This window comes from Pezoporus flaviventris, unplaced genomic scaffold, assembly GCF_033815535.1.
Source record: "Pezoporus flaviventris isolate CSIRO_AGI_PZ_B2104156 unplaced genomic scaffold, CSIRO_AGI_Pfla_v1 ptg000037l, whole genome shotgun sequence".
Taxonomy (NCBI): domain Eukaryota; kingdom Metazoa; phylum Chordata; class Aves; order Psittaciformes; family Psittacidae; genus Pezoporus; species Pezoporus flaviventris.
This window is the reverse complement of record NW_026892585.1, coordinates 5,954,794-5,967,599: the sequence shown is the minus strand read 5'-3', so window position 1 is coordinate 5,967,599 and position 12,806 is coordinate 5,954,794.

Genomic DNA, 12,806 nt, shown 5'->3' with positions numbered 1-12,806 from the left:
TTATACTTTTGCCAGAATGGGATGTAGTCATAGGTAAAACCTGTTACTTAGATAAAAGAATCTCTCTTTTTATCTTCCTCTGCACCTTCCAAGGTTTCTGACTTATAAATTCAGAATGACAAATTTTCCAAGTTTCCGAAATTACAATTTTCATTTGGGATACGGCCAACTTGGCAATGTAATTTTTGCCACTTTTCTAACATTTTGTTTCTGTTCCAGCACAGAGTAAAAACACTGGGAAACCCTGAAAGCAGCCACAGGTTTATATCTGCATTTAAGAGGGACATAGCCTGTCAGTGCAGGACTTTTTGGTAGTATTTATTAAGTGATAAAGGAAAACAAAACATTTCTAAACTTTTGGCAAAGAATTTTACATTCTTGAAGAGCTCAGTGATTGAGAACTCTGTTTTTTTCTATATGTTCAAAAATATAAAGCTGAGAGTGGCTGTTATTTCTAAAAGATTCGAGCTAAATCTAAATGGGCACAGCATATTCTTGCTGTTCGACCAGGAAGCTTAGACCAAAGGAAACGGGCCTTGGGAAAGACACAGCAAATAAAACCACAGGCAGGTTGGGTGAAATTGGTGGAACGTTAAGACAGGAACACAGGTGGCTCCAAGGATGATAAAAAGGAGTAGGAAGAACAAAAGACAGACATCAATTACAATCTCGTATGATTAAACTCTACTTTGAAAAGGCACAAAAGGAGAAAAAAGAAATCCAAACCCCAGCGAAGCCCAAAGTAGGTCATCAGCTCAGTTACATGTATGAGCTGAGGAAGTGGAAGGGAGTTGCCAGAAATAAAGTGTAAGTCTGATGGTGACTCAAGGGATGGGAACTGTAACCTAGATATAGTCAAAAGGATGAGATGAAGCTTTTCTGATTGTTGTGATAAAGATATGCTAAAACCTCCAGGGGAAATCAACCCAATTGTAGCCCATACAACACCACAAATCAATGCAACGTTATGAAAACAGGTCAGTTCAGAGACATGGAAAGGAAAAAAGTACAACAGAAAAATTCAGAACAAAATATATGGAGAAGGATCCCCCATTTCTATAGTTTGCCTTTGACCCTTTTTACTCCTGACCTCCTTTCAAAGTATGCCTCCTGCTAATCATTGTTATTGATCAGTGCTCAGTGCTGAAGGCACATTTGAAGTAAATTTTGACTGTCCAGCCACAAGTTACAAGCTAACCCTGCCATCACCTTCTGGGAAGTGCTTCTCTGCATAAGGGATGGTCTTAAAATCAACATCCACTGCCACTCACTATGAAGGTTGGACCATACACAATTAATATGTCCCTCTTTACAGAACAGATCAAACTTGGACTTTCTGTTTCATGAAATAACATCATTTAGAAACTGGTCTCTGAGTTCCAATTTGAATATTTAGAAAAGATCTTTCAAGTATGAAAATTCAAATTCAATTTCAATTACTATTTTAGTTATATAATGTATGTTCAGCTACAGATTATTACAGATGTCAAGCAGTGTGTTTTACTGGTCAACCTATTCTCTTTATTTTATAGTATTTTTAGTTTGGAAAGCTGTAAGAACTCCTTCTGTTCAGTATGAAAACACAGAATCATAGAATCATAGAATAGTTTGGGTTGGAAAGGACCTTAAGATCATCCAGTTCCAACCCCCCTGCCATGGGCAGGGACACCTCACACTAAACCATCTCACCCAAGGCTCTGTCCAACCTGGCCTTGAACACTGCCAGGGATGGAGCATTCACAGCCTCCCTGGGCAACCCATTCCAGTGCCTCACAACCCTTACAGGAAAGAATTTCCTCCTTATATCCAGTCTTAACTTCCCCTGTTTAAGTTTTAACCCGTTACCCCTTGTCCTGTCACTACAGTCCCTAATGAAGAGTCCCTCTCCAGCATCCCTATAGGCCCCCTTCAGGTGGCTTCAGGTCTCCCCACAGCCTTCTCTTCTCTAGGCTGAACAGCCCCAGCTTTCTCAGCCTATCTTCATACGGGAGGTGCTCCAGTCCCCTGATCATCTTTGCTTTTTTATTAAAAGAAATTGGTGTTTGTGTTGTGGAGAAAAATAAAATCAAAATAAAAGTATTTTGTGACAGCGCATCATATAAAAAGTGATTTAACATTTTTCCAAGCAAAAGAATCAAAGGTATATGTGAAGCTTCATCAAAATAGGTGTGAATTCCCTCAAAAAAGCTTATCTTTTCAACATGTCCTGTCTGACATGAAAATTTTCCAACCAGTTTCAATTGCTGACCTTGGGAGCTTTCCAGCATTCCAGCTTTCCAGACCAAGTGTAAAACGGAAAAGACTTGTGTCTTTTTAAAGGGAGGACAAATTTCATGTGACTAATGCTGTAGTTTTACTGATGTTATTCCTTACTGTGAAACAGATTTGTGTGCCTGCAGTCAAACTCATGGCTTTGTGCATGAGTGTTTTTTAAGCACATGTAGATTTCTTCTTTTAATAATAGAGGTACTTTGTTTTAACAGAGGGAAACGCCTGAGTACAATGGAAGTAGGAAAACAACTCTTTTGGGGAGGGTCGTTCTGTCAGTGACAACACACGTTACAGTTTAAATTTAACTGAATTTTAATTTTATTTGAAATTCTCTATTGAGAAACCCATAGAGAAAAAGCGTGAAATGGGAACCTCACTGCAAGTGAAAGGAGCTTTTCTGTGTCCTGCAATGCGGGTTTACAATTTCTCCCAGGTCTCTGGGTTAGGCAAGGGAAAAGAATGGCAGGAGGAGACATTCTCCAAAAGCCACAGATTTGCTAAAATGTTTTGAATTTCATGCAGGAGATCAGCAGAAAGTTAAAAAAATACATGCTCCAGATAGGAGGTTTTTTGCTGTAGGTACTATTTCCAGATACACCAGCAAAGAAATCATCATAGGCTTCAGTATATCAAATGACAGATTGTCATTTAAAATTGAGGGGGGTTTGGTTTAGTGCCTGAACATCTGCCCTCAACGTGCCTGCACTGCTCACAGCATAGCAAAGTCCCAGAGCAGAGCAGAACAGAACTCTGAAGAGTTTATGGTCTAAATAGCTGGTACTGGTACGAGGTGAGAGAAAAGCCTGAAGGAGCACAAAACCCAAGTGAATAGTGTGGAAACTTCAGCATAATTGAAAAGTATAAGCAACATTGAAGGCAGAACATGGCAGAATACGAGGAACTAAGCAGACAAGTGTAAATTGAATCTAGGTAAAGGTGAAAAGACAGCGTTAATAAAGGAGGATAGGCTTTTGTAATGAGCCAGTCCGTATGAGAAGAGGTAGAGAAGGTAGAGAGGTCAGAGGTAGAGAAGGTTCCCTAAATGCTCAGAAAGCTTTGGATTCTTGTTTCAGTTGCTCTCAGGTTGGCTTTTCCCTGCAGGCCTCTCAGTGAGATTGCATAGCAGGAGAGGAAAGGCATCTGCAATCACTGAGGAACAACAACAAGAAGGAAAAGTGAGAGGAGACTTCTGTTCCTTAGCTCCCGAGGATTTGCTGAACAAGAGAAGAGCTGTTAAACAAGTGTTTGCTGAGTTTAAATTGAAGTTTAAGTAAAAGAAATGCTACATCTGCACAGCTGTTTTTTTTTCAGGCTGAGTTTTGCCTCTGTGTATCTGTTAAAAACTATGATAAACTTTTGTCTTAAAGCAGAGCCCCCTCCCCACTACTGAGATATGTAACACCAATCATGTATCATAAAGAAACAGTGCCATATGGTGCCCAGCTTCAATCTCCAATATCTGCTTCCCAACATTAACCCAGTTCATCACGTATGAAGTGCAATTGGCGGGGTCAAGTCACTAACCCACTGCTACCAAAGTTACACCACAAAGAAAGTAGTAAGGGAAGGGGGGGTGGGAAAACTATCCAAAGGAAAACAAGGAGATTGCACCACTCGAATGAAATGCAGCAGAGGGCTTTGGGTGAAACAAATAAACCCTACCAGGCCAGCAGTGTCATGACCACCCTTAATCTGGCTGAATGGCCCCGGGGCCAGTGCCAATGTCTGAGATAAGAAGACTTCTCTCTGCAAACTGTGGGAAACCTTTCAGCATAAATTCAGAAGGCTCAGGAAATAGAACTGTAACCAATGAATCACCAGAAATTATTATTCCAGGAAAAGAATTTGCTTTATGTTTCTATGGAAATGGTTGTAGAAAAGCTGGTGTTGCATTGTAATGAAAACTTAAGCCTGAAAGGTGCTGTTGAAGGGCACAGAGCTGGTGCGATGGCTTTTTCTGAACCACACTGTTCCTGGGAGCATGACTGAATTCAGAGGGACAGTCAGCTGGGGATTTATATTGTAGTTTTAACAGTGAGATTTCTTTGAAAGGATGAAGAAAAGCCTTTCGTTTCCTTTCCTTCCTCCATCATTCAATAACGTTTTCTCAAAACCAAGTACTTGAACTAGTAATACTTGGTTGAACTAGTAGTTGAAGGAGTAGAAATGGTATAGATACAATCCTGAAACTTTATGGATAAATCTCCAATCGGCATAAAATGGCAGAACTTGTTTCAACTTTTTAAGCTCCCAGAGAACACTTGTATCCTGATGTTTGAGAACGGACATGCAGACATGAAATCTGAATTAAATCCTGCAACAAAAACTGAGTTATCTCAACTTGTTCTACTCTATTTCAACTCTATTAAAACATTTTGGCTACAATAACTGGTTATTTTTAAAGGTATGCTCCTGGGCAAAGTCCCCGGTTGGTTCTTCTCTAAACAGATGTGAAGACCAAGAAAAAAAATCAGGCTACCAGCAATGGGCTGGTAGAAAGGTAGCAGTGAAAACTCAAATTGCTGGAGCTTAGAGGAAAGAGAAAGATCTCACTCCAGAGTATTCTCAGTTGTTCTACAGTTTGTAATCCTTTAACCTGGTCAGAAAGCTCCAGACCATGGCTGCACCGGGGAGTACAAAGGCTGATGGAAGAAGTGTGTGACCCAGTATATAGCAAAGGACTAGATCCTACCCATGAGGTCCTTTACAGAATCTAATATACACTGTTCTTTCAGGTTCTGTTTCTATCCGTTACACACACACGGATACATGTAAGCGTATACCTGTATGTATGCATGCATGTATGTATAGATACATGAGAATCGCTACAAAGGAAACACTGAAAGTATGTTCATCACGCACTCACTTGAGTGGGGCCCAGAAATCCCAGTCAAAGAGCTTGCAGCTTGGTAGCAGGGCTGCATGTGCTGGCATGTGGTTATGTGCTGCCTGCTGATGATCTTTGGGAGTTAGTCACTACACCCCAGGCAATATCACAGGGCTTCTCTCCCTCGTAATCCCCCTATGCTGAAGCTAAGAAGAGCTTGCGCAGCTGGTAGCAGAATCGACCCTCAGTGTCTGCCACAGGCAGGAACTCTAGGAACACAATATAGCTTCCCTGTCCCAATAGACCAGCCCTATTCAGATGTTAATTATTCAGGTTAACTGCAGAAGGAGTAGAAGTTTTGCCTATTCCTTTAGTCAAAGATAAAAACAGATGTCCCTGCATGAGGAACAGGTAAAAATTACTGGAGAACCTTAATATTTAGCTAGGCAAGCAAATAAAAAAATAAATCTGCAATTTGTTTAAAGTATTTTAATGAATAATCCACACTGTTTGCTTCAAGAAAAATGTTTGAAGTCTAGTAAGCACATGTAAAAATATTTCCTCATTTAATTTTTTTGAGGGGCATTAAATCAAAAATACCTCTTGGTCAGCCTTGTGTATGGAAACTTTTTGTTGATATAAGAAGAGCTATACTCCTGTTTAAATAAAAAGTACATCTTAAACTTTACAGCAAAAGCCGGTGTATTAGTTGAAGTTGGGTATAACATAGCCTGCCATTATTCTAGTTTCTCCACACATCCTCTGCCAGCGCACTTCCTACGCAACAGCTTTGCTATTCCAGGCTTGGCTTACCCTCAGTGATGACTGCCAATTGTGACAAACTATGCAGCTCACCTACAAGGCTTCAGCAAGAGGGATTTAACAGTATCCATCTCCTCTCCTGAGGCGAAGTGGGCACGACCTGGTTCCTTGGAGAAGGTGCGCTTTACCGTCCATCATCCAGCAGCTTCTCCTTTTGCGATGGGACTGTTGTTTATCTGCCAGATTTAAAAGGGCAGTTGAGGTTTTATCTGGGGTTATTAATCATCTACAGTCTCTGCTAGAGTTTAATGAAATGCTCTTGTTGAATCACTGACATGTTGGAAAACTGATACCCTGAAGACGTGGCGTGCTGGAAAATCTGCACCAAGGAATCCCAAGTCAGATTTCTTCTGACAACGATAATGTAGGTTAAAATTTTCTGTAACAAGATACAGGGGATTATTTATTAAAAATAGAAAGGAACGCACAGTTATGGAAATTTAGAGGGAATTTTTCTCTTTTATGCCATTGTTGTTTTATTTACACAGAAAATATTTGACTTTAAAGGCTGCTGTCAGGTAGCTTAGGCCTTATATTTAATGACATCTTGTCACTGCTTCAGTAGGAAACTTTAATTTCCTATAATCATTATGAATCCAAGAAAAACAGTTTTTCTTTGAATCTGAGCGGTACCTTTCAGCTTTTGCATTCCAAACATTTCAACTCAGGAATCAGTAAGTGAACTTTACTAGAAACGAAAGCTGAGATTGTTAAAACTGAGTGATTCACTGTAACTGGTAGAAGTTATGTGATCTGGCACCAACTGCCACTAAAAAGTCCCTGATTAGTCTATTGCCTAGTATTGAAATTGGGCAGAATGCAAAAGCAGGAAACAAAACCCGCAGATGTTGAAAAATTGGACTTTTTTCTTCCTATGGCAGTGATAGAAGGCCTGTATGATTTATTATTGCTAACAAAGCTAAAATATGCAGCAGCTTGCACAAATAGCAACTAAGTGGCTGTTGGAGAGGCCAGAACAGCTGCTTTATAGATAACTCCGAAAGATTAGACTGGCAGTTAGCATGTCAAAGGCAGGTGATACTGCAGGTATGTGTCTGCATTGACCCAAATTTAGTTGTTTCACCTCAGAGATCAGAGGCCCGTAGGATGTATATTGGCTAGTAGCTAGCAAGGTATCTTCATGTTTCATTTAATCAGTATTAGATGGGCCTTAGTTTAACTTCTGGGGACCACTGTGGTTCAACTCTGGGAAGGCAGAATAGTACTGAAAAAACTTTTGTGGGTTTTCTCTATAACCAGTCCCTGGTCATAAATTTTCAAATGAAAATGCTTGCAGACATTTATAAAGCACCACTAATTCTGCTGTCTTCATAGCTGGTTCCTGAGCTGAATGGCCAACAAATGGCTGACCTGTAAGGCTGCTCCCTTATGAGACTACAGTCCTTGAAATTGTATTTCAAAGGGACTTCAGCACAGATCACCCTGCAAACATGACATGAGTTTGTAAAGGGGACAGGAGAGTGGGGAAGAAAGAATTCATGACAAATGGGGACCAGGAGTATAAAGAAACCATATATTGAGACATGCTGAATGAGGACAGGGAGCCACATACTAAGCCATGTAAATTAAGGAGTGTGAAAGACAGCCACGTTTGCTAAGTGGCTAGAAGCAACTGGGGAAAGATGCGAGGCCAGGACTCACATTCTTATGTCTTTTGCTAGCTGCTTCCTTACCACTCCTTTCCAAAAATCAGACATCTATATCCAGTGTCAGCAAGAAGCCTTGAAACAGACAATCACTTCAACAGAGAGCACAGCAACTCAACGTATCTGAGCTACTCAAAGTAGCTGAGACATGCAGGGGTAGGGACTTCTGCTGCCCTTTTGCAACAGTGAGCCTGCCTGCATATCTCAAGCAGTGTGGTTGATGGCATCACCGCTTGTGCACCACACTCTGGAGTGTCCTAACCATCTATATGCTTGGTGTGATCCTGTGGAGAAGAGAAGGGAGGCAAAATAAACAGAATACTCTTCAACTCTTTCTTTGGAAGCTTTTCTGCTTTGCAAAAAATAAGGTGGCTTGGGTAAGTGAGGTGTCTGGTGATGGAAGAATCTACAGCTCTTTATGTACTTTAAATAAAACAGACATTGGATAAAATACTTAAGCAGTTCTTGGACCTGGGACTGCAATTTGAGATTCCCTCTTCCCAGGTGAGTACTGAAAACCACAAAACTGGGGTCTTCCCCACTCCAGACTGTGGATCCTGAGTTGTCTCTCCACCTCCGCCTTCAGTATTTCTTACTGGCTAGCAAGCAGTGGCTCAAAGTGCTGATTCCTCCTGGCAGGCTCCTAGTAATTTTTGGACCCCATTCTAAGCTGTCTAATTCAGCTGCTGCAGTATTGCAGACAGGCTTAAGGCAGGCTGCTGGGCTCCCAGTCAGGGGGCTCAGGTGCCTACCTCTAATCACTCGTCAAAATCCAGCCCTGTGACGGTAACTGGGCACTGCTGGAAACCCAGTGAACTGCCTGCACTTGGGAGCAGAACTTCCCCATGTTTTGCCCATACACTAAGGGAAATTCATATTCATTTGCTCATTAAACTCACAATTTGATGAATTCTCAAAACAAATATACGGTACATGGTGTCAGGCCAAAGGCCGTTCTGAACCCAAGGTATTATTAAAGTTTCAACATTTTGGCCCCTACTGATTTCTTTCATGTGATTCTTAGAACTATTACTCAGATGGTCCATGTTAACTGGCAGGTGCCCAATGGCAATATATAAAGTACATATTTTACCGCCGTTCCTTAACTGGATAATTGATGGATTAGAAAAGCTAGTATAAAATGAACACCAGCTGGTTCTTAACCCCTTCTTCTAGGCTTGAACCTCTAATATTGACGCAAAAGAACAACCCTATAGCCCTTTCAGCCTTCCTGATATCGCTGCTAAGTGTTGTCATTATTAATTTTTTTTTCTTTGGAAGTTGCTAAATCATAGGAAAATCATAAACATTTATGTAGTCTTAGTAAAGCTGGAGAGTGGATACTAGGGACCCAACTTCTGAACCAGTTGAATTCTGTGTGATCTTTCTATTGTGTAAAGAGGAAAACACCAACACCTGCGTTGTTCTGTCCAACTGCAACAAGGAAAGCTTTTCCAGTGGCATAAATGGAGAAATCACAGTGACCCTAAATTCTGCCTCTCCGAAAAACTGCAGATCTCTCACTTACTTCCCCTTATGTAGCATTTTTGATCAGGGCTTCTCTGAAAACTGCCTTCTGAAATATGTCTATGAAACACAGTTGTGCGTATTTTCAATTGCATTAAACATGGGAAGCTTTGACCATTCCTTTCCTTTGGAACATTTTCGTTAGGATATCACCTGCACAAGGTCCTATGCAAGTAATTCACAAGCCTTTTTGTTTGCCACCTGTACAGGGATGAATTTCAGTCCTGAGCTTTAAAAATCATTTTAATTCTTTCTTGAAGTGCAAACTAAGTCAAGTCTCAAAGGTGGGTTTCCAACTGAATGTCACTAGGGATGATAAAAAATGGGTAAAAGAGAAGAACAATGTCGTAAAACCTGTTTCCCCATTTTGGTGAAAGGGAAAGAAATAAAGCACAATTCTGTGATCCATAGTGGTGCTTTCCAGCAAAAAAGCAAAGGCTCTGAACTTTCCACCCTGTGCACTGTATTCGAATGTGTGTAATGCATTGTGTCAGAACAGGATGGTCAACTGTAAGGACTGAAAAATAGTGACTCAGCCTCTTTCCTCATAATCATGGGGTTTCAGTGAATAAAAAATGTTTGCCTTTCATTTGCCTTCTTTTTTTTTGTGTGTTGACCTTTTGAATGTCATTTTTTACTTAATGTCTTTAGCTGCAGGGAAAAGACGTATTTGTTTTTAAACAAAAGCTGACATTCTCACGTAATAGGATGAGTTCAAGCAATGAGGTGTAAGAAAAAACATGTATCACAAGAACTTTATCACAACAGCTGTCAGTGCTTCTAAACTGTCCACAGTTCTTGCTGACTTGATCCTCTTGAATACAGTCTCTTATATTATACATACAAAGAGCTGCTAATGATTTAGTTTTTCTAGCACAACCCAGTGTAAAGCTCCCAGTAAGCCTTATTTAATAAACCCTATCACTCCGTGTGTAAAGAAGTCCTACAATCTGGCAGACAGAAAGCCAATATTCAGAGGTGTTCCTCCTTTTTGTCCCACAGAATGATGCCTGGATTTGGATGAGAGGTAAAAATACCCATTTTTCTTTGTAAAATCCTCACCTCCCTCTGAAAATCCCCATTTCCTTCCTGGTATTTGCATAATGAGCAAAACTGTTGGTAGTTTGCCAAATGAACTACTGGCCACACAACAGTCGGGCTCAATGGGAACCCTTAGAGGAGGCTGTCTCCTCGTGGGGGTGGAAAAGCCTAAATTTCACAACAACCTCTTCATTTAATGCAGTGTATAATCCAAATAATTACCCTTTTCTCTGGAAAAATCCCCCCGCCCCACCCTACTTCCTTCAAGCTGGAGAAGATCCAAGCAGACTCCATCCAACCCACTATGTGGCCCTGTGGGAAAAAAATAAAAGCCCCCTACTGCTAGATGATGTAGTTGGTTTGGTAATTTAAGCAGTTCTTCATGGCTGACTATTTAGGCTTCACTTCCTATTGCTGATAGGTAAATTCCCAGCCCTTGCCTGAAAACTTACTTGCAAAATTTAAAGCATTTGGATGCTGCAGGTGAACACGACAGGTTTTAGAAGCCAGGTTTACTTTACCTTACACCTCAATTCTACTTGAATTATGATACCCTCTTCAAATAAGCAAGGTTGTAAATTCTAACCAAAATGTCACGCAGCACTCAAATGGGAATGTGGGCTGGATTTTCTTTTTTAAAGCTGATAACTGAGAGCATGATGCTATGGTTGTTGCTACGTGCGTTAAATAAACCTTGATAATCTGTTAGGGATGTTCGTCCTATAGTATCCTGAACTTTGGTTTGCCAAGCAAGGCCTTGCAGGTGAGGGTAGGAATTTTAACATCCTTGTCTGTCTCTGAACCTCACCATCCAGTCGTTCCTAGAGGTATACACGACCTTCCTAATCTTCCATACAGCTGTCCCAGTACCTCAGAAACTATAGCATGTATCCATATTCAATCATCTCATATTCTTCCTCAGTAACTTCTTTAATATCCCAACAGCAAACGCATATAAATAAACTGTAAAAATAATGGAAGAGCTTTAGTAGCAGGGATATGGAGCTGTCAGGACACAGATATTCTCACGTACTATGAGTACATACTTCAATAAGATGTTTGCTACTTCCTCTTAAAATATTATACACAAGTCTTGGGAATGAGGATATTGTCACTGGTCAATGGGCACGGCAGAGAAAACAGGAAGGCTCTTGTGTTTGTACTATACTTAGAGCCAAGAGCTAGTTTCCGTACTAACAACAGGAAATGTTGAGCAATAAGAGTCTTGCTCCAAAAATGACACTGAAAATTAGATGTTGTAATGCTCCCTTTAAATTATAGGGTGAAGGATATCGACAAATAGCAAGTGAAATAGTGAATAGTGAGTTAGCCTTAACTAAGCAAATAATTTCATTTAGGAATATAGAAAATTAATTACATTTTTATGTTTCCAAGTGAGGCCCATCAAATATTCCTTCATTCTCTATTCCAAAGCAGTATTTCTTGCTGTTGATATCTGGTAAATCTCAGTAAATGATGGTGAGATTAAGCATGCTTATCTTTACCAAAGCACATTGATCATGATCCAATGCACTAGTTTTGGCCAACCAGTCAGCACAATTAAGTTTTTTATAAAGCTTAAATCACATTGGGTACATTGTACATAAAGTACTAGAGTAGGGATAAGGTAACATTTATGTCCCAACTATATTAGGGAATACTTCGTTATGAATTAAAGGCCATGCCCTGTTGTTTTCCCTTGGGAATGGAGGGAGGAAAAGACGCTACAGAATCGGAAGGGAAAGGATTCATGAAAATCTGTAAAGAAAGAAGGCCAATGAATTATATTTAACTATTTAAGCAGTTAAAGGTATAACAGATTTGACACTCTGAGTGAGTTTAGAAGGTGCTGCTATACTCCAGAAATGAAACTCAGTTTAGTATCTTTGAGGAGAATATTCTTTTGATTAAGAAAATGGATTGGCTCTAGACCACTACATACATCAATAGAAGGCAGAGAAAGGGGATTGAAAACAGTTGTAATTAGTGCTTAATAGCACTACAGTATTCTCTGATAACATCAAAAATGAGACAAAAAAAGAAGGAAAATAGAAAGGAAGGAAGGAAAAAGAAACAAAGTTCAGAACAACTAGGAACTTAAAAGGGAATTGCTTCTCTCAGTGACTGGGATTGTGACAGTAGATGGTATTCCTCTGGCCAAGTGTAGAAAGCTGCACTGGGTATGGTAAATTATGAATTAGTCCCTTCAGAGGCACTGGCAAGAAAGATGCACTTCCAGGAAGCAATATATGTCACCTAAAGCAGACAACTGAAATAGGTTCAATAACGCCTTTTCCAGAGTGTCTAACTTTGTATCTAACTTTTGGCAACTGAATTTACCATGCCCAGACATGTAAAACTATGTGAGAAGCCCACCCTTAAAGACCAAAGTAAACAGTAACATCTGATGGCTGCCTAAAGAAGGTTTTAGCTCTCTACTTTCATGCAAAATTCTCAGTAACAGTACTGGGGAAGGGCAGGGTGTGAAACTTCAAATTCATATTGAACCCTATAGACTATAAACACAAAATCTATCTTATTTTTAACTGTATCAGTTATCAGGGAGAAAACAAAGTATGGAAATTTACAGTTTAAAATAGTTTATTAAGATGATTATTCCTTGCTCTTGTATTATGCCCTGTCTTATTTTC